The sequence below is a fragment of the Nerophis ophidion genome, linkage group LG09 (assembly GCF_033978795.1).
Source record: "Nerophis ophidion isolate RoL-2023_Sa linkage group LG09, RoL_Noph_v1.0, whole genome shotgun sequence".
In the NCBI taxonomy this organism is placed as follows: Eukaryota; Metazoa; Chordata; class Actinopteri; order Syngnathiformes; family Syngnathidae; genus Nerophis; species Nerophis ophidion.
In genome coordinates, this window is record NC_084619.1 from 44,467,096 (window position 1) to 44,494,738 (window position 27,643).

The following is a 27,643-nucleotide window of genomic DNA, read 5'->3' on the forward strand; positions in this document are numbered from 1 at the left end:
AGTAAAACTCCCAAAGATGCATTATTTCAGGCATTATTAGCAATTTTTAATGTGTGGTGTAGTTGTTATGTTCAAATAACTGTAATATTGAGTGTTACAGTATACAGTCATATTAAGTAAAACCTAATGTTTGTATTTGCAAACCATAAATTCCTCAGAAATGTATGTACATTCCTGTCAAATTGGGCGAAAAATTACTTTTTGTTTTTGCAAACTTTATCAAATGTTTTTTTTTCCAGTAAAACTCACAGAGATACATTTCTTCAGGAATTATTAGACATTTTGCATGTGTTTTTTTGGATTTATGTTTCAGAAACTATCATATTGAGTGTGACCGATTTGAGGACAGTAAAACCTATTTTTGTATTTGTGAACCATTCCAAAATACCTGATTCTGTTAAAACTCACATACATTCAGTATTACAGGCTTTTTTTAGACAGATTTCATTTTTGGTTTTGGAGTTATGTTTATAAACCTTTCATATTTAGTAAGACAGTTACACTGTTATATTAAATAAAAAAAACTAACTTTTGTCTTTGCAAACCTTACAAAAGATACTTTTTTCTTGTAAAACTATTAAAGATACATTTCTCTAGGCATTATTAACCATTTTGCATGTGTTTTAGAAGTTATGTTTGAATATATTTGTATTGCTTTTTTCGCATTATTTCAGGATTCTAAGAACATTATTGTCATATTGAGTAAAAACTACTTTTTGCATTTGCAAGATTTAAAAAGCATATATTTCGAGTAAAACTCCCAAAGATGCATTATTTCAGGCATTATTACCCATTTTTCAGGTGTAGGACTTATGTTTAAATAACTGTCATATAGAGTGGTACAGTATACAATCATATTGAGTAAAACCTATTTTTTTTATTTGCAGACCATTGTTGCCATAGCAAAAATAACATGGATTTAACATCACATGCATTTTTAGACATTTTTGATGTTTGGATTAGGAATTATGTTGAAATACATTTTTATTGCTTTTTTCCCATTATCTCAGGAATCTAAGTACATTACTGTCAAATTGGGTGAAAAATAACTTTTTGTTTTTGCAAACCTTACCAAATGTCTTTTTTCCAGAAAAACTCACAAAGATATATTTTTTCAGACATTATTAGACATTTTGCATGTGTTATGTTTAAATAACTGTCATATTGAGTGTTACAGTATACAGTCATATTGAGTAAAACCTAATTTTTGTATTTGCAAACCATAGAAAAACAACTGTATCTAGTAAAACTAACATGGATTCAATATCACATGGCAGGCATTTTAGACAGTTTACACGTTTAGATTAAAATATATGTTGGAATACATTTGTATTGCTTTTTTCGCATTATCTCAGGATTCTAAGAACATTATTGTCAAATTGGGTAAAACATAACTTTTTGTTTTTGCAAACCTTACCAAATGTTTTTTTTTCCAGAAAATCTCACAAACATACATTTCTTCAGGCATTATTAGACATTTTGCACGTGTAATTTTGGACTTATATTTCAAAAACTATCATATAGAGTGTGACCAATATGAGGCCAGCAAAAATTATTTTTTGTATTTGTGAACCTTTCCAAAAAACCTGATTCTGAAAAACTTACATAAATTCAATATTACAGGCTTTTTTTTGGATAGATTTCATGTTTGGTTTAGGAGTTATGTTTATAACACTTTCATATTTAGTATGACAGTTATACTGTTAAATTGAATTAAAAAAAACAAACTTGTGTCTTTGCAAACCTTACAAAATATCCTTTTTCTATTACAACTAACAAAGATACATTATCTAGGCCTTATTAGCAATTTTGCATGTGTTGTTTAGAAGTTATTTTTGAATACATTTTTATTTCTCTTTTAGCATTATCTCAAGATTCTAAGAACATTATTGTCATATTGAGTAAAAAAAAAACTCCTTTTTGCATTTCCAAAATTTAAAAAAGCATATGTTTCAAGTAGATATCTCAAACATACATTATTTCAGGCATTATCTTCCATTTTTCAAGTGTGGTGTAGGAGTTCTGATTAAATAACTGTCATATTGAGTGTTACAGTATACAGTCAAAATGAGTAAAATCTAATTTTAGTATTTGTAAACCATAGAAAAACAACTATATCTAGTAAAACTCAGATTGATTTAATATCTCAGGAATTTTTAGACACTTTTCACGTTTGGATTAGGATATATGTTGGAATACATTTTTATTGCTCTTTTCGCATTATCTCATGATTATAAATACATTACTGTCAAGTTGGGTAAAAAAATAATCTTTCTTTCTGCAAACCCTACCAAATGTTTTCTTCCAGAAAATCTCACAAAGATACATTTCTTCAGGCATTATTAGACATTTTGCACGTGGATTTTTGGAGTAATGTTTCAAAAACTGTCATGTCGAGTCTGACCAATATGAGGCCTGCAAAACCAAATGTTTGTATTCGTGAACCTTTCCAAAATACCTGATTCTGTTAAAACTTACATAAATTCAGTATAACAGGCTTTTTTTTTTTTTAGACAGATTTTATGTTTGGTTTTGGGGTTATGTTTATAAACTTTTCATATTTAGTATAACGGTTATACTGTTATATTGAATAAAATAAACTAACTTGTGTCTTTGCAAACCTTAAAAAAGATAACTTTTCTAGTACAACTATAACGATACATATCTCTAGGCATTATTAGTCATTTTGCGTCTGTTTTTAGAAGTCATGTTTGACATTTTTTTTTATTGCTTTTTCGGATTATCTCAGAATTCTAAGAACATTATTGTAATATGAGAGTAAAAAAAACTACTTTTTGCATTTGTAAGATATAAAAAATGCATTTGTTTCGAGTAAAACTCCAAAAGATGCATTATTTTAGGCATTATTACCCATTTTTAATGTGTGGTGTAGGAGTTATGTTTAAATAACTGTCATATTGAGTGTTACAGTATACAGTCATATGGAGTAAAACCTAATGTTTGTATTTGCAAACCATAGAAAAACAACTGTATCTAGTAAAACTCACATGGATTCAATATCACAGGCATTTTTAGACATGTTGCACGTTTGGATTAGGAATTATGTTGGAATACCTTTTTATTGCTTTGTTCGCAATATCTCAGAAATGTATGTACATTCCTGTCAAATTGAGTAAAAAACTGTTTTATGTTTTTGCAAACCTTACGAAATGTTTTTTCTATTAAAATTCACAAAGATATACTTTTTCAGGCATTATTAAAACATTTTGCATGTGTATTTTTGGAGTTATGTTTCAAAAACTGTTTTATAGACCATCACTCATAGTAGGCCAGTAAAACCTAAATTTTGTATTTGTGAACTTTTACAAAATACCTGGTTCTGTTAAAACTCACATAAATTCAATATTAAAGGCTTTTTTAGACAGATTTCAATTTTGGTTTTGGAGTTATGTTTATAAACCTTTCATATTTAGTATCACAGTTATACTGTTAAATTCAATAAAAAAAACTAACTTGTGTCTTTGCAAACCTTACAAAAAATATTTTTTTCTAGTACAACTAACAAATATAAATTTCTCTGGAAATTATTAGCCATTTTGCATGTGTTGTTTAGAAGTTATGTTGGAATACATTTTTGTTGCTTTTTGGATTATCTCAGTATTCTAAGAATATTTTTGTCATATTGAGTAAAAAATTACTTGTAGCATTTGCAAAATTTAAAAAAGCATATGTTTCCAGTAAAACTCCCAAAGATGCATTATTTCAGGCATTATTAGCCATTTTTCATTTGTGGTGTATGAGTTGTGTTTAAATAACGGTCATATTGAGTTTTACAGTATACAGTCATATTGAGTAAAACCAAATTATTGTATTTCTAAACCATAGAGAAACATCTGTATCTAGAAGTGTTCACATGGATTCAATATTACAGGCATGTCTAGACAGTTTGCACGTTTGGATTAGGAATTATGTTGGAATAATTTTTTATTCCTTTTTTCGCATTATCTCAGAATTCTTAATACATCACTGTCAAATTGGGTAAAAAAAACTTTTTGTTTTTACATATTTATTAAGTTTTATCAGTTGCAGTTGTTTTTCTATGGATTGCAAATACAAACATTAGGTTTTACTCAATATGACTCTATACCGTTACACTCAATATGACAGTTATTTAAACATATCTCCTACACCACACATGAAAAATGGCTAATAATGCCTGAAATAATAAATTTTTGTGAGTTTTACTTGAAACATATGCTTTTTTAAATCTTGCAAATGCAAAAAGTAGTTTTTTACTCAATATGGCAATAATGTTCTTAGAATCCTGAGATAATGCGAAAAAAGCAAATAAAAAATGTATTCAAACATAACCTCTAAACAACACATGCAAAATGGCTAAGAACGCCTACGGATATAAATATTCCTTAGTTGTACTAGAAAAATTATCTTTTGTAAGGTTTGCAAAGATACAAGTTAGTTTTTTTATTCGACTTGCCCCAAGATGCCCCCCCGGCTCCTTGATGGTCACCTACAGAGGACTTTCCCCTCGAGCAGTCCCGTGATGAAACCTTGCACGAGGCCTTGGACCAGGTCGATTTTATTGACGGTCAGTTGGTGCGCCCGGGGAAAACACGGATATTTCCACATTTTTAAATAATTAGGGATAGACTTTACCGAGTGTGCCGTGACACACAAACAGGGGAAGAATGCACTCAGTTGTTGGTGCCAAAACGCCACCGGGAAATGATTTTCCAGGCGGCGCACGTTAACCCAATGGCTGGACATTTAGGATATGACAAAACACTTAATCGGGTCATGGTACGATTCTATTGGGCAGGCCTCCGGGCCGATGTGCGCCGGTGGTGCGCCGCTTGCCTGGACTGCCAGCTGGTGAAACCAGCGGCCACCCCACGGGCACCGTTACGCCCATTGCCGCTCATAGAGGTTCCATTCGAAAGAATTGGCATGGACCTCATCGGACCATTTCACCCGAATACACAGGGATGCCGCTTTGTGCTAGTCCTAGTGGATCACGCAACGCAGTATCCCGAAGCAATGCCTTTGCGCTCCATCTCCACCAAAAGTGTTGCGCAAGCACTGTTTCAAGTTATCCCCCGAGTTGAATCCCGAAAGAGATTTTAACTGACCTTCGCACATCCTTTATGTCACGCACAATAAAGGAACTGTACGGATTATTGGGGATAAAAGCTATCCGCACCAGCGTGTATCATCCGCAAACTGATGGGCTGGTGGAGCGGTTGAATAAAACGCTGAAAACAATGATCTGTAAGTTTATGCACGAGGAAAAACAAAATTGGGATAAATGGTTGGATACCCTCATGTTTGCGATGCGGGAGGCACCCCAGGCCTCGCTTGGTTTTGCACCGTTCGAGTTATTGTATGGCCGGAGGCCTCGTAGAGTCTTGGACGTCATTAAAGAAAGCTGGGAGGCGGGTCCAAGCTCCAGCAAAAATTAAATACAATATGTCCTTGACATGCGAGCAAAACTCCACCAGGTGGGGCACTTGTCACGCGAGAATTTGCTCCGTGCTCAAGAGCGTCAACAGCGCACGTATAACCGGGGAACTCAACTGCGTAAATTTACACCGGGAGATAAAGTGTTTGTATTACTTCCAACTTTAAGCTCTAAATTACTTGCAAAGTGGCAAGGACCCTTTGAGGTCACGCGGCAAGTGAGTGATGTGGATTATGAGGTTCGGCGCTCAGACCGTCGGGGGGACACACAGCTTTACCATAGCAATCTACTGAAGGCATGGAGACAGGCGGAGCCTGTTTCCATGGCGACGGTGGTGAAGGAGGAAGAGGAGTTGGGACCAGAGGTCCCGCACTCTGGACCAACCCCTCCGCATTCCTGTGACAACCAGCTCACATTGGCCCAGCGAGCGGAGGTAGTTGAGTTACAGCGGCGCTTTGCTGACGTGTTCTCATCACGGCCCAGCCGCATGAATCTCAACCGCCTTCACACAGAGACCAGCCCGGGGATTACGGTGCGGTCTTGGCCATATAGGCTCCCCGAACACAAGCGTAAAGTTGTGCGAGAGGAATTAAAAAAAAATGCTTGAAATGGGGGTGATAGAAGAATCTCACAGCGCATGGTGCAGTCCCATTGTTTCGGTGGGGAAGAAGGACGGGAGCATGCGTTTCAGTGTAGATTACCGCAGGGTGAACGATCAGTCACGTTTTGACGCATACCCAATGCCTCGGGTCGACAAGCTCCTAGATCGGCTGGGCACTGCTAATCTTTTCACCACACTGGATTTAACCAAGGGCTACTGGCAGATTCCCTTGTCACCAGGGTCCTGGGAAAAAACGGCATTCTCCACTCCGGACGGTTTGTACCAGTTTTTGACACTTCCGTTCGGCATGTTCGGTGCGCTTGCCACGTTCCTGCGTCACATGGACCGGGTGCTGCGGCCCCATGCGGCATACGCGGCTGCCTACTTGGATGACGTAATCATCCAGAGTAGCAGCTGGGAACAGCACATGCGGCGGGTGGGGGCGGTGCTCGAGTCCCTGAGGCAGGCGGGGCTCACTGCCAACCCGGCGAAGTGCGCAGTTGGCCGGAAGAAGGTACAGTATCTGGGGTACCACTTGGGTGGGGGGTCGGGTGCAGCCGCAGGTGGACAAAACAGCGGCGATCGCAGCCGGGATACTACCTGCGATTCATTCCGCGGTTCGCGGATGGACTGGCCCCTTGACGGACCTCACCCAAAAGGGTGCTCTAGAACTGGTCCAGTGGACGGAGCAGTGCCAGCAGGGATTCGAGAAGGTAAAAGAAGCACTCTGTGAGGAGCCGGTGCTGCACATGCCTAACTTTAAGATCCCTTTTTGTTTGTAGGCGGATGCGTCGGGTCGGGGGCTTGGGGCAGTACTGTCCCAGCAGGTGGAGGGGGTCGCCCGCCCCGTGTTATATCTCAGCCATAAATTGTCGGACCGGGAGGCGAGGTACAGCACGGTGGAGAGGGAGTGCCTCGCCATCCGGTGGGCGGTCGGGACCCTCCGCTACTACCTGTTGGGTCGTGCCTTCAGCCTCGCTTCGGACCACAAACCGTTTCAGTGGCTCCACTGCATGAGGAACATCAACGCGAGGATCACCCGGTGGTATCTTTCCCTACAGCTCTACAACTTCCGGGTTGTCCACAGGCCGGGTATTCAGATAGCCATGGCTGACTTTCTCTCTCGGCCCTCTATGGAGGGGGGGGCGCGGCCGGACAGCTGCCCGGCCTGAATTGGGGGGTGGAGGCATGTGGAGAGGGACTTGTCCTGCGTGTCCCCTGCGGACGGGGCATGTGCAGCAGCCGGTCATGAAGCAGCAATCAGGTGAGCAGATACGTCAGCTGGGATGAGTTATCTAATCACCTCTTCCCTTTATCACCAGCGTTGGAGACCATGAGCGGGGCTGGCACAGAGAGTGTGAATGCCAGCAACGAGAGAGCAGGAGGGAAATGCTCTGCACCTGTTGGTGATTGAAGCCGAAAGGCGAATATTGTGATGTATTTGTGATCTGATGAAAAACCGAAAAGACTGATGAACATTGGAAGTGTGAAGAAATATTAAAAGAGTTGTAAACTATTGCGCCAAAGTGTGGTGTTTCCCGTGAAGCAGCGAGAAGCCGGGACGGAGACTTCTACAGACTACAAATCCCTTGGGGTTCCCCCCGCGCAGGTTCAAATCCGGTTGGTGACACATCTGTGTTTGAAGTACTACGCAAGTCGTACATGTGATCACTGCAAAAGGATGTGCTGGTCTGACTTTCAGTCTTTTCTGTGGTCACAGGGTTGAGAAGAAACCAAAGAAACAGTAAAAATAGTCGTATGTTTAAAGAGTCTTACACATGTCTGTCTAAATAATGATAAACAAGTGAAGACAACGCTCAATTCATGGCAGGTTAAAGTGTTTGATAGCCCTTTGCGCAGACAGCCTGAAACATTATACCTTGGAAATTGAATGCAGACTGCGAGATAGCCTTTCACAGAAATGTCTTGACCTTGCTCTGGTCACAATGCTTCTAAAGTAACCATTTACCCAGTAAAAAATATTATTACCTTGAAAAAACCTTTTACATGCCTGTTTCAATTGATCAATTTCACACAACGCCTTGACCGCCACAATCAGACAGTCCGATACCCCATAGTCTCTGAGCTCTCGCCACAGGACTTCCAGGGGACACAGTTGAAGGCCTTCTCCAAGTCCACAAAGCACATGTAGACTGGTTGGGCAAACTCCCATGCACACTCAAGGACCCTGCCGAGAGAATAGAACTGGTCTACCCTTCTGTGACCAGAATGAAAACCACACTGTTCTTCCTGGACCTGAGATTCGATAGCCTCTTCTCCAGTCCACATGAATAGACCTTACCGGGAAGGCTGAGGAGTGTGATCCCACAGTAGTTGGAACACACCCTCCGGTTTCCCTTCTTAAAGAGAGGAACCACCACCCCGATCTGCCAATCCAGAGGTACCACCCCCGAGGTCCACACGATGTTGCAGAGTCTGGTCAACCAAGACAGCCTCACAGCCTCCAGAGCCTTAAGGAACTCCGGGCAGATCTCTTCCACCCTGGGGCATTGCTGCCGGGGAGCTTTTTAACTACCTTGGCAACCCCGTCCCCAGAAAAAGGAGAGCCCACGACGGATTCCCAGGCACTGCTTCCTCATAAGACGCATTGGTGGGATTGAGCAAGTCTTTGAAGTATTCCATCCACTGATCAACAACAGCCGCAGTAGAGGTCAAAAACTGCTTCCACCCCCTTAGGCGGCACATGGTGGTCCAGAATTTAACTCCACGACCGCTGAAACCGCACTTCGCTTGGCCTGTCTGTACCTGTCCGCTGCCTCTGGAGTCCCATGAGCCAAAAGGACCCGTTAGGGCTCTTTTTTCAGCTTGACGGCATCCCTCACTGCTGGTGTCCACCAGCGGGTTCTAGGATTACCGCTGCGGCCACAGCTCCAATCAGCCGCCTCGACTATAGGGGCACGGAACATGGTCCACTCAAACTCAATGTCCACCGCCTCCCTCGTGACATGTTCCAAGATTTTCCGGGGGTGTTAATTGAAACTCTCTGACAGGAGACTCTGCTAGGCGTTCCCAGCAGACTCACAATGCATTGGGCCTGCCAAGTCCGTCCGGCATCCTCCCCTCCATGTGAGTTTTACTACAATCTGTTGTTTTTCCATGATTTGCAAACACAAAAATGTGTTTTTTCTCAATATGATTGTATACTGTAACAATCAATATGACAGTTATTTTATATTTAAACATAACTCGTAAACCACACATGAAAAATGGCTATAATGCCGGAAATAATGCATCTTTGGGAGTTTTACTCGAAACATATGCTTTTTTGAATCTTGCAAATGCAAAACATAGTTTTTTTTACTCAATATGACAATAATGTTCTTAGAATCCTAAAATAATGTGAAAAAAGCAATAAAAATGTTTTCAGACATAATTTCTAAACATGTGCAAAATGGCTAATAATGCCTAGAGATATTAATCTTTGTCAGTTGTACTAGAAAATAATACCTTTTTTAAGGTTCTCAAAGACACAAGGTAGTTTTTTTTTATTCAATATAACAGTATAATTGTCATACTCTCTGAGCTGCCACCTTATCGTGGTAGAGGAGTTTGCGTGTCCCAATGATCCTAGGAGCTATGTTGTCCGAGGGCTTTATGCCCCCTGGTAGGGTCTCCCATGACACACAGGTCCTAGGTGAGGGATCAGACAAAGAGCAGCTTGAAGACCATTATGAAGAAGACTAAGCATAGACCCAGATTTCCCTCGCCCGGTCGCGGGTCACCGGAGCCCCCCACTGGGTCAGGCCCGGAGGTGGGGCACGATGGCGAGCGCCGAAGAGGCAACGTGGGTCACCCCTCCAATGGGCTCACCACCCATAGCAAGGGCCAGAGAGGTCGGGTGCGATGTGAGCTGGGCGGAAGCCGAAGGCAGGGCACTTGGCGGTCCGATCTTCGGCTACAGAAGCTAGCTCTTGGGACGTGGAACGTCACCTCACTGGGGGTGAAGGAGCCTGAGCAAGTGCGTGAAGTGGAGAAGTTCCGGCTGGATATAGTCGGACTCACTTCGATGCACAGCAAGGGCTCTGGAACAACTTTTCTCGAGAGGGGGTCGACTCTCTTCCACTCTGGGGTTGCCGGCAGTGAGAGGCGACGGGCTGGGGTGGCAATTCTTGTTTCCCCCCGGCTCAAACCCTGCACGTTGGAGTTCAACCCAGTGGACGAAAGGGTAGCCCCCGCCTTCGGGTGGGGGGGACGGGTCCTTACTGTTGTTTGTACTTACGCACCAAACAGCAGTTCAGAGTACCCACCCTTTTTGGGTACACTCGAGGTCAGTACTGGAGAGTGCTCCCCGGGGTGATTTCCTTGTACTACGGGGGGGCTTTAACGCTCATGTTGGAAATGACAGTGAAACCTGGAAGAATGGCCGCCCGCATCTGAACCCGAGTGGTGTTTTGTTATTGGACTTTTGTGCTCATCACAGATTATCCATAACAAACACCATGTTCAAACATAAGGGTGTCCATATGTGCACTTGGAACCAGGACCACCTGGGGCGCAGATCCATGATCGACTTTGTAGTTGTGTCATCGGATTTGCGGCCTCATGTTTTGGACACTCGGGTGAAGAGAGGGGCGGAGCTTTCCACCGATCACCACCTGATGGTGTGTTGGCTGCGATGGTGGGGGAGAATGCCGGACGGACGTGGCAGGCCCAAATGTATTGTGAGGGTCTGCTGGGAACGTCTGGCAGAGTCTCCTGTAAGAGAGAGTTTCCATTCCCACCTCCGGAAGAACTTTGAACATGTAAAGAGGGAGGTTCGGGACATTGAGTCTGAGTGGACCATGTTCCACACCTCTATTGTTGAGGCAGCTGATTGAAACTGTGGCCGCAAGGTAGTTGGTGCCTGTCGTGGCGGTAATCCGAGAACCCGTTGGTGGACACCGGCGGTGAGGGATGCAGTCAAGCTGTAAAAAGAGTCCTATCGGGTTCTTTTGGCTCATAGGACTACGGAGGCAGCGAACAGGTACCAACAGGCCAAACGGTCTGCGATTGAAGAAATTGCGGAGGCAAAAACTCAGACATGGGAGTAGTTCGGGGAAGTCATGGAAAACGACTTTCGGACGGCTTCGAAGCGATTCTGGACTACTACCTGCCGCCTCTGGAAAGAGAGGCAGTACACTGTCAACACTGTGTATTGTGCGGATGGTGTTCTGCTGACCTCAACTGCGGATGTTGTGGATAGTTGGAAGGAATACTTCGAAGACCTCCTCAATCCCACCAACACGTATCCCTATGAGGACGCAGTGCCTGGCACTCTGTGGTAGGCTCTTCTTTTTCTGGGGCTGAGGTTGGTGAGGTAGTTAAAAAGCTCCTTGGTGGAAAGACCCCAAGTGTTGATGAGACCCGCCCAGAGTTCCTTAAGGCTCTGGATGCTGTGGGGCTGTCTTGGTTGACAAGACTCTGCAGCATCGCTTGGAAATGGGGGGAGGTACCTCTGGATTGCCGGACCGGGGTGGTGGTTCCTCTCTTTAAGAAGGGGGACCGGACAGTGTGTTCCAACTATCGTGGGATCACACTCCTCAGCCTTTATTCAGGTGTACTGGAGAGGAATTTATTCAGGTGTACTGGAGATTAGGCTACGCCGGATAGTCGAACCTCGGATTCAGGAGGAACAGTGTGGTTTTCGTCCTGGTCGTGGAACTGTGGACCAGCTCTGTACTCTCGGCAGGGTTCTTGAGGTTGCATGGGAGTTTGTGGACTTGGACAAGGCATTCGACCGTGTCCCTCGGGAAGTCCTGTGGGGAGTGCTCAGAGAGTAAAGGGTATCGGACTGTCTTATTGTGGTGGTCTGCTCCCTCTACGATCAGTGTCAGTGCTTGGTCCGCATTGCCGGCAGTAAGTCGGATACGTTTCCAGTGAGGGTTGGACTCCGCCAAGGCTGCCCTTTGTCACAGATTCTGTTCATAACTTTTATGGACAGAATTTCTAGGCGCAGTCAAGGCATTGAGGGGTTCCGGTATGGTGGCCATGGGATTAAGTCTCTTTTTTTGCAGATGAGGTTGTCCTGATGGCTTCATCTGGCCGGGATCTTCAGCTCCCACTGGATCAGTTCGTGTGAAGCGCCTGGAATGAGAATCAGCACCTCCAAGTCCGAGTCCATGGTTCTCTCCCGGAAAAGGGTGGAGTGCCATTTCCGGGTTGGGGAGGGGACCCTGCCCCAAGTGGAGGAGTTCAAGTACCTAGGAGTCTTGTTCACGAGTGGGGGAAGAGTGAATCGTGAGATCGACAGGCGGATTAGTGCGGCGTCTTCAGTAATGCGGACGTTGTACCGATCCGTTATGGTGAAGAAGGAGCTGAGCCGGAAGGTAAAGCTCTCAATTTACCGGTCAATCTACGTTCCCATCCTCACCTATGGTCATGAGCTTTGGGTCATGACCGAAAGGATAAGATCACGGGTACAAGTGGCCGAAATGAGTTTCCTCCGCCGTGTGGCGGGGCTCTCCCTTAGAGATAGGGTGAGAAGCTCTGTCATCCGGGAGGGACTCAAAGTAAAGCTGCTGCTCCTCCACATCGAGAGGAGCCAGATGAGGTGGTCCGGGCATCTGGTCAGGAGGCCACCCAAACGCCTCCCTAGGGAGTTGTTTAGGGCACCCTAACTGGTAGGAGGCCACGGGGAAGACATTGGGAAGACTATGTCTCCCGGATGGCCTGGGAACGCCTCGGGATCCATCTGGAGGAGCTAGACGAAGTGGCTGGGGAGAGGGAAGTCTGGGCTTTCCTGCTTAGGCTGCTAGCCCCACCACTCGACCTCGGATAAGTGGAAGAAGATGGATGGATGGAATATGAAAGATTTATAAACATAACTCCAAAACCAAACATGAAATATGTCTAAAACAGCCTGTAATATTAAATTGATGTGAGTTTTACCAGAATCAGGTATTTTGGAAAGGTTCACAAATACAAAAATTAAGTTTTACTGGCTTCATATTGGTCACACTCAATATGACAGTTTTTGAAACATAACTCCAAAAATACACATGCAAAATGTCTAATTATGCCTGAAAAAATGCATCATTGTGAGTTTTACTAGAAAAAAATATATGAGGTTTGCAAAAACAAAAAGTAATTTTTCACCCAATTTGAATTACAAAATTACTTTTTACAAAACATAATTTTTCTAAGTACAGTATTAGAATCCTGAGATAATGCGAAAAAAGCATTGAAAATGTATTCTAACATAATTCCTAATCCAAAAGTGCAAAATGTCTAAAAATGCCTGTGATATTGAATCCATTTGAGTTTTTCTGGATACAGTTGTTTTTCAATGGTCTGCTAATACAAAAATGAGGTTTTTCTCAATATGACTGTATACTGTAACACTCAATATGACAGTTATTTAAACATAACTCCAATACCACACATGAAAAATGGCTAATAATGCCTGAAATAATGCATATTTGTGAGTTTTACATTAAACATATGCTTTTTTCTATCCATCCATCCATCCATCATCTTCCGCTTATCCGAGGTCGGGTCGCAGGGGCAGCAGCCTAAGCAGGGAAGCCCAGACTTCCCTCTCCTCAGCCACTTCATCTCGCTCTTCCCGGGGGGTCCTGAGGCGTTCCCAGGCCAGCCGGGAGACATAGTCTTCCCAACGTGTTCTGGGTCTTCCCCGTAGCCTCCTACCGGTTGGACATGCCCTAAACACCTCCCTAGGGAGGCGTTTGGGTGGCATCCTGACCAGATGCCCGAACCACCTCATCTGGCTCCTCTCGATGTGGAGGAGCAGTGGCTTTACTTTGAGTTCCTCCCAGATGGCAGAGCTTCTCACCCTATCTCTAAGGGAGAGCCCCGCCACACGGCCGAGGAAACTAAATTCGGCCGCTTGTACCCGTGATTTTATTCTTGACCATAGGTGAGAATGGTAACGTAGATTGACCGTTAAATTGAGAGCTTTCGATATGGAGGAGCAGCGGTTTCACTTTGAATCCTGTAATAATGCGAAAAAAGCAATATATATATATATTTTTTTTTTATTGTAAGATACATCCTCAGATGCGCTGGGACACATCCTCAGTGATGTGCCTGAGATCACTGGGGGGTTTCCGGTCTTTTAACATCATACCCCCTCCTTCAGATGACCCAGCCAGGGTTGATCAGACCTCAGCTTGTGTCCCAGTAGCATTGGCCCACAGTTCGCTCCTCCTGATCCAAAGCCATCTAGAGGCTCTCTCTGCTGCCTCCATGGTGGCCTTGATGGCCTTCCTTTTCCCATCACCTAAGATGCCAAGTAGTGTAAACACCTTACACAGTAAGCGGCCAGCAAAAACTCTATACCCCACTTCAATGGGTTTCACAGCGTGCCTTCCAGCCTCCTCTGCGGCATTGCTCGACTAGCTCCTGGTACTTTGACAGCTTCCGCTATTTTGCCTCCTCTATGCAATCTTCCCAGGAACTGTCAGTAGCATCTGCCGGGAAGATACTGATGTCAGCAAGATGTCTGGCCTCAACGAAGTTTTTGTGACGTATTCTGGAAACTTGAGCTGCTTGCTCAAGTCCATACGAAGATCCCAGTCCAATGCTGAGGTAAGGAGACCGGCTGCTGGTATAGGCTGTGACTGAGGATGCTCTCGAGCTCTGACAAAGGCAATTCTCCTCTTGCCAAGTTGTTGTTTTCAGCAACAGTCTTCCGTTCTTGGTCGTCCGCCAGCGGTAGCGGCCTTCACCCAGAGCTTCAGAGCAGCTACTTAGAATGTGCTCCAACGAGCATTTCCTGGAGCACAGCACACAGGCTGGAGAGTCATTCATGCCCCAGAGATGGAGATTGGCTGGGCTGGGTAGGACGTTGTAGACAGCTTGAAGCAGGAACTTAATGTGCTGGGGTTCAGCCAACCTGATCTCAGACCAGGTCACCCTCTTCTCCAGTGAACCATCCCACCTTGTCCTCGCTCCTTGCTGCCGCATACCCACCATCCTGCTGGTTCGCTCCTCCTCAACCTCTGCACACACCTCCTTTAGGACTAGCTGACGTTTGTCTTTACCCCATGCCTTCTTATAGTGAGGTTTGGGGAAGGGTCCCAGCCCAGCACGGCCTGTATTCACCGTGCCCACCAGGGCCCTATATCTCAGCCGAGACTCAGCAACCTTCACTTCCTGCCAGTTCGCACCACGATGCCTGCTGATGCCACTTTGGAGTCCTTGGAGTCACGATAGAGCAAAGCCTCTTGAGTGCGAGAGACTCTGAACGCCTCGTCCAGGCTACTAAAAAGGAGCTGGAGCTTGTTGGTCTTCCCATATAGTGCTGTACTGCACAGGCTGCGTGGAAAGCGCATCCATCAACAGAGGTAGCTGCTGATCTTCCTCTCCAGAGTCTCCACTGTTGAGAGAGAAACCTCATACAAGAACAGAGGCCAGAGTATCCGGGGTAAGATGCCATGCTGGTAAATCCACGCCTTAAACAAGCCAGGTAAGCCAGAAGTGTCTACAGCTGATAACCACGTCTCCAGTTCCTTGATGGTTGTTTGAATTGCTGCAGTATCCTTGAGACTACCGTCAAAGACCTTGCCCAGGCTCTTGACCGGTTTCTCTGTGATAGATGGGATTGCTGTGCCACCCATGAAGAAGCGGAAATTGTCTGCCAGTTTTCCTCTCTTCAGAACCATCGATCTAGATTTAGTTTGTCTTAAAGCTCATTCTTGCCCAGGAGATGAGCTTTTCCAGGCCCTGGAGTATCCATTTTACGCCGGGCACTGATGTAGTTGTTACAGTGAGATCGTCCATAAAGGCTCTGATGGGGGGCTGTCGAGTTCCACACTTTGACGGAGGGTCTCTGCATTCCATTTCAGCTGCCTTGACTACCATGTTCATGGCTAGAGCAAAGAGGCAAACTGAGATAGTACATCCAGTTATAATGTCCTTTTCAAGCCTCTGCCAATCTGATGTTATGCTTCCGGAAGTGACCCTGAGCCTGAAGTTCCCGTAGTAATTCAGGATGAGGTCCTTGATCTTTTTGGGTAGATGGTGTTGGTCCAGGGTAGTCTCCACGAGCTTGTGTGGTATGAGCCGTACGCATTGGCAAGGTCAAGCCAAAGCACAGCAAGAACTTCCTTTGCCTCCCTCGCCTCCCTGATCAGCAGGGAAACTACACCGGTGTGTTCCAGGCATCCTGACACACCTGTGATTCCACCTTTCTGGACTGAGGTGTCAATATAGGCATTCTTGAGGAAGAAATCAATCAAATTTCTGGAAATGATGCTGAAGAAGATTTTTCCCTCAACGCTAAGGAGCGAGATGGTCCTGAACTGCTTTTCTTCTTTAGGTATCCAAACACCCTCTGCCTGCCTCCACTGGTCTGCAACAGTTCCCCTGCCCCAAATCACTTGCAGGATCCTCCAAAGGATTTTAAGGAGTTCTGGGCATCGCTTGTACACCTTGTACTCCACTGGGTCCTGGAGCTGAACTTGCTCTGGCTGCAGTAACAACCTCCTGGTTTTCCTTCCAGGTGGGTTTGCTGGTGATGAAATTGACAGTTGGAAATCGTTTGTCCAATAAGGCACTGAGGGGCTCTAGCTCTTTCTCTTTATCAGGTTCTCTCAGGTTATTTTTCAAGAAGTTGTTAACTTCTTCTTTGGAGCAAACTAGATGCACGCTGCGCTTCTGCCCCAACAGCTGTTTGATAAATCCAAATGGATTAGCTATGAATGCAGTTTGCTTCCTGGCTCTCTCTCTCCTGCACCTCCTGTGCCATTCAGCTCTACGTAGTGTCGTCAGTTTCTTCCTGCTGACGTTCCGGAGTTCCGCCAATGGCGCCTTCTCCTCCTCAGATGCTGCCTTGTACTGCGTTGCCAGGGACTGGAGCTCCTGCCGCAGTTGATGTATCTTTTCTGCCCTTCGGCTCATGGTGTAGTTGGAACTGATGGGCTTGTCCTCTTCCACACGAACCTCTCTGCTCCATAAGAAACAATGATGGTGGTCATGGTCTGAAGCCGTCTGTCGACATCCCCTTTGGCTATTAATTCGATGATTCTAGCTGTGTGCTCGTCGAATTGGTGCCACACTTTGTGTTGGCTTGCAGGAGGCCACTTGATACGAGGCTGCTTAATTACTTTGCCAGGAGCTGGAGGGTTTATCACATGGAGGTTCTGGGCTCTGTTGGTTGTCTCCCGGCCGGGCTCCACCGTCATCTCACCAGGACTCGGTCCTGTGCGCTTTGTGTCACTCTCCTGCACCAAGCATTTAATTTGACCCTGATAGCGTTTTAGGCCACGCTCTTTCTTGAGGCTCTTGCCACGGATGCATCTTACGGGTGTCATTGTCGTTAAGCCGTTTGCTAAAGTCGTCAACGTTGGGTCCGTCCTGTTGGGGAACTCATCCTCCCCGCCTCTCGGGTTCCCCTGGGGGTATTTCTCAGTAGGTCGTTCTGTAGCCTAGTTGGGTTTCTCCCTCACAGAAGATGCATGTTGGGATGCTACCCTTGCTGCCCCAGACGCCGTCTTTCCGAGCTGTCAATTGTTTCTCCAATCGTCACCAGTCTACTCCTGGTTGCCTACCAGCCTGTCCTTGGTGTCACTGGCTAAGCCAGTCCGAAATAATTGTAAAATACACTGGGACACATTCCCAGTGATGTGCCTGAGATCACTGGGGGTTTCGGGTCTTTAAACATCATACCCCCTCCTTCAGGTGACCAAGCCAGGGTTGATAAGACCCCAGCTTGTGTCCCAGTGGCATTGGCCAACAGTTCGCTCCTCCTGATCTAAAGCCATCTAGCGGCTCTCTCTGCTGCCTCCATGGTGGCCTTGATGGCCTTCCTTTTACAATCACCTGTGATGCCAAGTAGTGTAAACACCTTACACAGTGAGCGACCAGCAAGTCCTCTACACCCCACTTCAATCGCCTCACAGCGTAAAATAAAAAATGTATTCAAACATAACTTCTAAACAACACATGCAAAATGGCTATCAATGCCTAGAGATATGTATCTTTGTTAGTGGTACTAGAAAAATTTTCTTTTTTTAAAAGTCTTTTTTTTTACTCAATTAGACAGTAATGTACTTAGAATCCTGAGATAATGCGGAAAAAGCATGAAAATGTATTCCAACATAATTCCTAATCCAAACGTGCAAAATGTCTAAAAATGCATGTAACAATGAATCCATGTAAGTTTTACTAGATGAAGTGTTTTTTTTTATGGTTTGCCCATACAAAAATTAGATTTAGTCAATATGACTGTATACTGTAACACTTAATATGACAGTTATTTAAACTTAACTCCTACACCACACATGAAAAATGGCTAATAATGCCTGCAATAATGCATCTTTGGGAGTTTTACTCGAAACATAAGCTTTTTTAAATTTTGCAAATGCAAAAAGTAGGTTTTTTTACTCTATATGACAATAATGTTCTTAGAATCCTGAAATAATGCATCTTTGGGAGTTTTACTTGAAACATATGCTTTTTTAAATCTTGCAAATGCAAAAAATAGTTTTTTACTCAATATGACAATAATGTTCTTAGAATCCTGAGATAATGCGAAAAAAGTAATAAAACATGTATTCAAACATAACTTCTAAACAACTCATGCAAAATGGCTAATAATGCCTAAAGATATGTATTTTTGTTAGTGGTACTAGAAAAATTATCTTTTAGATTAGATTAGATAGTACTTTATTTATTCCGTCAGGAGAGTTCCTTCAGGAAAATTACAATTTTCAGCACAATCCCATTCAAGATCAGACAAACATTACAGGGAGACAGAACAGGATCGCTGACGGGTCTGCCGGCTTCCAGCGCCCCTTACAAAAAAGATGACATACAGGTAAACAAGGGGGGGGGAATAGAATATTAAAATAAAATAAAAAAATTAAAAATCGGTCTTAGCCTAGGCCCTGGAGTGGGGGTGCAGACTGAGGCCAAGGGAAAAGAACAACTCATAGTCATAGTACACATCCCTCTTACATATGTGTAAGAGGGAAACATCAAACATCAAAGAACACAAAGGACAGACATTAAAGACATTAAAGCAGCAGATACAACCAGACACTTCTACATACAGCTATGAATAAAAAGTAAAAGAAACATATCCACTGTGGTGGCCTCTGCGGTGTTCCACGCCATCGTCCGCTGGGGAGGAGGGAGCATGGCCAGAGACAGAAGCAGATCCAACAAAGCAACCAAGACAGCCGACTCCATTTTCGGCCTGTGTCCAGTCCGCATGGATGAGCGAGGATACGTCCAAGGTGACTGAGGTGTCCGACACCTGCTCACCCAGTCAAGACACCGCGGAGCCGCTCCGTCCCAGTAGCTCAGTGCTAACTTCGCAGCCCTGTCCCCTCATCCGCATCTCCTCCAGTCCCTCCAAACAGACTCTGGTGTAGCAGAGACCCAGCAGCTGGTCTCCATAGCCAAAAGGCTCCCGGGAGGCAGATCGAAAAGTCCACAAAAAAAGCAACACAGAGGTCACGAAAGTGCCACCCCTTGTCACACAGTCCCAAAGGGTCCCGGACCAAAAGTCAAAAAAGTATAATAACACATGAAAACAAGAGGGAAACACAAAAGGATGATACAATTGATTGATTGATTGATACTTTTATTAGTAGATTGCACAGTACGGTACATATTCCGTACAATTGACCACTAAATGGTAACACCCGAATAAGTTTTTCAACTTGTTTAAGTCGGGGTCCACGTTAATCAATTCATGGTACAAGAATCAATACAAGAGCACAGAGCTCCTGCCTACAGCAGCCACTACAGCAGCGCCATCTTGAAAAAAAAAAAAAAAAAGGGTTGTAAGGTTTGCAAAGAAAAAAACTAATTTTTACCCAATTTGACAGTAATGTACTTAGAATCCTGAGATAATGCGAAAAAAGCAACAAAAATGTATTCCAACATAATTCCTAATCCAAACGTGCAAAATGTCTAAAAATGCCTGTGATATTGAATCCATGTGAGTTTTACTAGATACAGTTGTTTTTCTACGGTTTGCAAATAAAAAATTAGGTTTTACTCATTATGACTGTTTAATGTCACACTCAATATGACAGTTATTGAAACATAACTCCTACATCACACATGAAAAATGGCTAATAATGCTTGAAATAATGCATCTTTGGGAGTTTTACTCGAAACATATGCTTTTTTAAATCTTGCAAATGCAATGGGTAGTTTTTACTCAATATGATATTAATGTTCTTAGAATCCTGAGATAATGCGAAAAAAGCAATAAAAATGTATTCAAACATTACTTCTGAACAACACATGCAAAAGGGTTAATAATGCATAGAGATGTGTCACGTTGTTAGTGGTACTAGAAAAATGATCTTTTGTAAGGTTTGCAAAGACAAAAACTAATTTTAACTCAATTTGACAGGAATGTACATACAATTCTGAGATATTGCGAAAAAAGCAATAAAATGTATTCCAACATAATTCCTAATCCAAATGTGCAAAATATCTACAAATGCCCGTGATATTGAATCCATGTGAGTTTTACTAAAAACAGTTGTTTTTCCAAGGTTCACAAATACAAAAAATAAGTTTTACTGGCCTCATATTGCTCATACTCAATATGACAATTTTTGAAACATTAGTCCAAAAATACACAAGCAAAATTTCTAATAATGCCTGAAGAAAAGTATTTTGGTGAGTTTTACTGAAAAAAAAAAACATTTGGTAAGTTTTTCCAAAACATAAAACAGTTTTTTACTCAATTTGACAGGAATGTACATATATTTCTGAGATATTGCGAAAAAAGCAGTAAAAATGTATTCCAACATTATCCCTAATCCAAACGTGCAAATTGTCTAAAAATGCCTGTGATATTGAATCCATGTGAGTTTTACTAGATACAGTTGTTTTTCTATGGTTTGCAAATACAAACATTAGGTTTTACTCATTATGACTGTATACTGTAACACTCAATATGACAGTTATTTAAACATTACTCCTACACCACAAATGAAAAATGGCTAATAATGCCTGAAATATTGCATATTTGGGAGTTTTACTCGAAACATATGCTTTTTTTGAATCTTGCAAATACAAAAAGTAGTTTTTTTTTACTCAATATGACAATAATGTTCTTAGAATCCTGAGATTATGCGAAAAAAGCAATACAAATTTATTCCAACATATATTCTAATCCAAACGTGCAAACTGTCTAAAAGAGCCTGTGATATTGAATCCATATGAGTTTTAATAGATTAAGGTTGTTTTTCTATGGTTTGCAAATACAAAAATTAGGTTTTACTCAATATGACTGTATACTGTAAAATTCAATATGACAGTTATTTAAACATCAATCCTACACCACACATGAAAAATAGCTAATAATGCCTGAAATAATACATCTTTGGGAGTTTTACTCGAAACATATGCTTTTTTTAATCATGCAAATGTAAAAAGTTGTTTTTGCTCAACATGACAATAATGTTCTTAGAATCCTGAGATAATGCGGAAAAAGCAATAAGAATGTATTCAAACATAATTTCTAAACAACACATGCGAAATGGCTAATAATGCCTAGAGATATGTATCTTTAATAGTTGTACTAGAAAAAATATATTTTGTAAGGTTTGCAAAGACACAAGTTAGATTTTTTCCATTCAATATAACAGAGTAACTATCATACTAAATATGAAAGGTTTATAAACATAACTCCAAAACCAAACATGAAATCTGCCTTAAAAAAAAGCCTGCTATACTGAATTTATGTGAGTTTTAACAGAATTAGGTATTTTGGAAAGGTTCACAAATACAAAAATTAGGTTTTAGTGGCCTCATATTGGTCACACTCAATATGACTGTTTTTGAAACATAAATCCAAAAAAACACATGCAAAATGTCTAATAATGCCTAAAGAAATGTATCTTTGTGAGTTTTACTGGAAAAAAATATTTGATAAGGTTTGCAAAAACGAAAAGTAATTTTTTACCCAATTTGACAGTAATGTACTTAGAATCCTGAGATGATGCGAAAAAAAAGCAATAAAAATGTATTCCAACATATATACTAATCCAAACGTGCAAACTGTCTAAAAATGCCTGTGATATTGAATCCATTTGGGTTGTACTATATACAGTTGTTTTTCTATGGTTTTCAAATTAGGTTTTACTCAGTATGACTGTTTACTGTAACACTCAACATGACAGTTATTTAAACATAACTCCTACACCACACGTGAAAAATGGCTAAAAATGCCTGAAATAATGCATCTTCGGGATATTTCCTCAAAAAATATGCTTTTTTAAATCTTGAAAATGCAAAAAGTAGTTTTTTTACTTAATATTACAATACCGTCTTAGAATCCTGAGAAATTGCCAAAAAAGCATTAAAAATGTATTCAAACATAACTTCTAAACAACACATGCAAAATGGCTAATAATGCAAAGAGATATGTATTTTTGTTAGTTGTAGTAGAAAATGTATCTTTTGTAGGGTTTGGAAAGACACAAGTTAGTTTTTTTCTTCAATATAACAGTAAAACTAAATATGAAAGGGTTATAAACATAACTCCTAAACCAAACATGAAATCTGTCCAAAAAAAGCCCGTAATTTTGAATTTATGTGAGTTTTACCAGAATCAGGTAGTTTGGAAAGGTTCACAAATACAAAAAATAGGTTTTACTGGGCTCATATTGGTCACACTCATAATGACAGTTTTTAAAACATAACTCCAAAAATACACATGCAAAATGTCCAATAATGCCTGAAGAAATGTATCTCTGTGCGTTTTACTGGGAAAAAATAACATTTGGTAAGGTTTTTAAAAACAAAAAAGTGATTTTTTTACCCAATTTGACAGGAATGTACTTAGAATCCTGAGATAATCCGAAAAAAGCATTAAAAATGTATTCAAACATACCTTCTAAACATTAAATGCAAAATGGCTAATAATGCCTAGAGATATGTATCTTTTTTAGTGGTACTAGAAAATTATATTTTGTAAAAAGTAATTTTTTACTCAATTTGACAAGAATGTACATACAATTCTGAGATATTGCCAAAATGTATTCCGACATAATTTCTAATCCAAAAGTGCAAAATGTCCAAAAATGCCTGTGATATTGAATCCATGTGGGTATTATGAGATACAGTTGTTTTTTTATGGTTTGCAAATACAAAAATTAGGTTTTACTCAATATGACTGTAAACTATAAAACTCAATATGACGGATATTTGAACATAACTTCTAAACCACACATGAAAAATGGCTACCAATGCCTGAAATAATGCCTCTTTGGGAGTTTTGCTGGAAAAATATGCTTTTGTAAATCTTGCAAATGCAAAAAGTTGTTTTTTTTTCATTATAACAATAATTTTCTTAGAATCCTGAGATGATTTGAAAAAAGCAATACAAATGTATTCAAACATAACTTCTAAACAACACATGCAAAATTGCTAATGATGCCTACACTGTAAAAAAAAAAAAATCCTCTTTTTATCGTAAATTTACTCTAAATGTCTTCTGTAATTTTTCTATGTTTTAAAATAGGTAATAAAACTGTAGAATTGAAGACATTATTTGTAATCAAACAAACCGCCTGTTATTTTAAGTAATATGCCAGTGGTGACAAACTATGTATATTTCTATTTTTTTTTTATCGTAAAATACCAAATTAATAATACATATCATTTTCTGTTTTCTCAAATGACTTTCAATTACATGTAAAATTACAGTAATTAACTTTCATTTATATGTAGCTTGTTATATAAAACTCCATGTCCATATTAACAATCTAACAGTTTTATATGTAATTATAAGGAAAATCTTATTTTTTAATATGTATGTGTATTTTTATATTCAAGTTGAAAAATAGTAGTAGCCTGTTGTATAAAAGTGTATGCTCTTAGTAACAATTTAACATTTTTCTCTGTAATATGACACACGTTGGTGAGTGCAAAACATACTTGATCAACAGCCAACAGCCACACAGGTCAAACTGACGGTGGCCACACAAACAAATTTAACACTGTTAGAAATATGCGCCACACTGTGAACCCACATCAAACAAGAATGACGAACACATTTCGGGAGAACATCTTCACCGTAACACAAAATAAACAAAAAAGAACAAATACCCATAATGCCATGCAGCGCTACTCTTCTGGGCTACAACCCCACAACCACCAAATACCACCCACCTCAACCGACGCATGGAGGGGTGCGGTGATGTGGAGTGGTGGCGGGGGTGTAGGCCGGAAGAGTAGCGCTGCATGTCATTCTGGGTATTTGTTCTTTTGTTTTTATTTTGTGTTACGGTGAAGATGTTCTCCCGAAATGTGTTTGTCATTCTTTTTTGATGGTTCACAATATGTGGCGCATATTTGTAACAGTGTTACATTTTTTTGTACAGCCACCGTCAGTGTGATCTGTATGGCTGTTGATCAAGTAATTCTTGTAGTCAACATTGTATGTTCAACAAATCCTTGAACAACTTGCATGGGTCCCAGTTGACATGCTGTTGGTTTACTGACTGAGTAAACATGAGTAAGTTGAAGGCAGTGCTATAACGGCAACCGCCATAAAATGCTTGACTGGTCCATAACGGGACAATCATTCGCGAGGGTCAAAGGAAGTCTCTCGTTGAAGTCGGGAGGATGGACAATTATGTTGCTAGGTTGGGATAGTCATTCAAAGAAAGTAAATCCACTTTTCACGTAGTTTCAGCATCCAGTGGCCTCCAGTTAAATTGAGTTTGAAACCCCTGATCTCAACAATTCAGAAAAAATATGTAAAATAATGGTATTTTTCTGTGGAACTGCCAGCATTGTCACTTCATTAAAGTTGGTTGATCGTATTAATTTGGAAAAAACTCTGTAGAATAAAATTATTTTTCTGCAAAACTGTTTAGATCGTTACTTTATTAAAGGTGGTTGATCTTAATAATTTAGTGAAAATCTGTAAAATTACGATGTTTTTCCGCATAACGTTTCATGAAAATTTCTGTAAATATAATGTTGTTGATTATTATTTGGTTTACAATGTTTTACTTAAATTTTATAGTTTTCGTTTGGCAGCCGTGGCTGCCAGTAGATGAAAGTTTTTTTAACAGATTTTTTTTTTTACAGTGTAGAGATATTTATCTTTGACAGTTTTACTAGAAAAATTATATTTTTTAAGGTTCTAGTCAGCTCCTCTCTGAGCTGCCACCTTATCTTGGTAGAAGAGTTTGCGTGTCCCAATGATCCTAGGAGCTATGTTGTCCGGGCGTTTTATGCCCCCTGGTAGGGTCTCTTAAGACAAACAGGTCCTAGGTGAGGTATCAGACAAAGAGCAGCTCGAAGACCAATATTAATAATACAACGCATGAACCCAGATTTCCCTCGCCCGGACGTGGGTCACCGGGGCCCACCTCTGGAGCTAGGCCCGGAGGTGGGGCACGATGGCGAGCGCCAGGTGGCCGAGCCTGTTCCCATGGGGCCCGAAGAGGCAACGTGGGTCACCGAAGAGGCAACGTGGGTCACCCCTCCAATGGGCTCACCACCCATAGCAGGGGGCCAGAGAGGTCGGATGCGATGTGAGCTGTGCGGAAAGCGAAGGCAGGGCCCTTGGTGGTCCGATGCTCGGCTACAGAAGCTAGCTCTTGGAACGTGGAACGTCACCTCACTGGGGGGGAAGGAGCCTGAGCTAGTGTGCGAAGTGGAGAAGTTCCGACTGGATATAGTCTGACTCACTTCGACGCACAGCAAGGGCTCTGAAACCACTTTTCTCGAGTGGGGCTCGACTCTCTTCCACTCTGGCGTTGCCGGCATTGAGAGGCGACGGGCTGGGGTGGCAATTCTTGTTTCCCACCGGCTCAAACCCTGCACGTTGGAGTTTAACCCAGTGGACGAAAGGGTAGCCTCCGCTTTCGGGTGGGGGGACGGGTCCTGACTGTTGTTTGTACTTACGCACCAAACAGCAGTTAAGAGTACCCACCCTTTTTGGGTACACTCGAGGGAGTACTGGAGAGTGGTCCCCCGGGTGATTCCCTTGTCCAACTGAGGGACTTCAACGCTCATGTTGGCAACAACAGTGAAACTTTGAGAGGCGTGATTGTGAAGAATGGCCGCCCGCATCTGAACCTGAGTGGTGTTTGGTTAATCGTAACTAATTGAAAAAACTCCGTAGAAAAAAGGCATTTTTCTGCAGAACTCATTTGCATCGTCACTTTATTAAAGGTGGTTGATCTTAACAATTTAGTAAAAATCTGAAAAATTTTGATATTTTTCCGCAAAACATTTAATGAAAATTAAATGTCTTAGATCATTATTTGGTTTACAGTGTTTTACTTAAATTTTATAGTTTTCGTTTGGCAGCCGTATCTGCCAGTAGATGACCGTTTTTTTACAGAATTTTTTTTTTACAGTGTAGAGATATTTCTTTGTCATGTTTTACTAGAAAAAATATATTTTTTAAGGCTCTCAAACACATAAGCTACACTGTAAAAAAAATCTGTAAAAAAACTGTAGTCTACTGGCAGCTTTTTTATTGCTTTTTTCGCATTATCTCAGGATTGTAAGACTTTTATAGTCATCTCGAGTAAAAAACTTTTTTTTTGCATTTGCAAGATTTAAAAAAGCATACGTTTCGAGTAAAACTCCCAAAGATGTTAAGAGCTGCTGCTCGGATCTTACATTATTTGGTTTTGAGTCTTTTGTGTTTATCTTGTTGGTCCATGGACATTTCCGATTCTTAGTTGGTGCACTTCCTTGTTTGTTTTTGTCACCATGGCAACTTGATTTATCCACCTGCACTGGCCGTTTGACGCACACCTGTTTTTGATTATTGTTTCGGTATTTAAAGCTGCCTCCTCCCTTTGTTCTGCCTGGGTTCGTCACTTGCTCTATGCAACACGCACGTTTGGTTAAGTTTGTCCTGTTCTGGCTTGCTATGTTCCTCCTTAGCTTTTGTGCGCTCGACACGCGCTTCTGTGGACTTTTTATTGAGTGCTAGTGTTTAGCCTAGCTCCCCGTGCGTTGCACGCGCTTTATTTTGCATTTGTATCAGTGTTCTTTTATCATTTTATACATTAAATCAAGTATTACCTGTTACTCCTGCCTGTCTGGTCCTCTTGCATCCCGGGGGTGACGCAACACGCGCACACGATGCGCGCCGAACGTGACAGGACGAACCCAGAAAAGAGACGTCACCTCGCAGGGGAGCACCTGTTGTCCTCTCCTCGCCAAGCTGCGCCGCGTCCGTGGACTCCTCCCGCGGGCAGCTGCTCGCCTTCTTCAGCCCAGTACTCCCCTGTTGCCAAACATTCTTCTGACTGGACTGTGAGGGCAGAGCAAACCTCCATTGACATTCCTCCACTTCCCGGTGTTGACATCGCCCCGCCCACTCGAGATGACGTCACACTCCAAGGATTTTTTTTTTTAAAGATGTGGTAAATACCCCATGCAAGCCACCCACAAGAACAATTAATTCTGTAGTTATTACTGTTATTTTTTTTCTAAATTCAAACACCTCCAACCTTATGCTTGTCAAGTTCCCCTCCCAGTGACTTTGACCCCACCCCCTATGGCTCTAGCTCCACCCACTCCGCTACCCATTTCACGTCCTGCCCCTACTTCACCAGACTTTAAGACCAATTTAGAGAAGTACAGTCCTGCTTGGGTGGATGAGTGGTACCGTAGGGTCCAAATTGAGCTAAGAC

The 27,643-nt window shown here is 42.1% G+C and overlaps 1 long non-coding RNA gene across 1 annotated transcript in view; it reads right to left on the reverse strand.

Moving 5' to 3' along the window:
- Positions 1 to 27,301, reverse strand: part of LOC133558821 (uncharacterized) — a 48,645-nt gene extending 21,344 nt beyond the window's left edge. Inside the window, exon 1 of the long non-coding RNA XR_009808018.1 lies at positions 27,030 to 27,301. This is a non-coding gene — a long non-coding RNA (uncharacterized LOC133558821). The remainder of the gene's footprint in view (positions 1 to 27,029) is intronic.
- Positions 27,302 to 27,643: the final 342 nt, after the last annotated feature.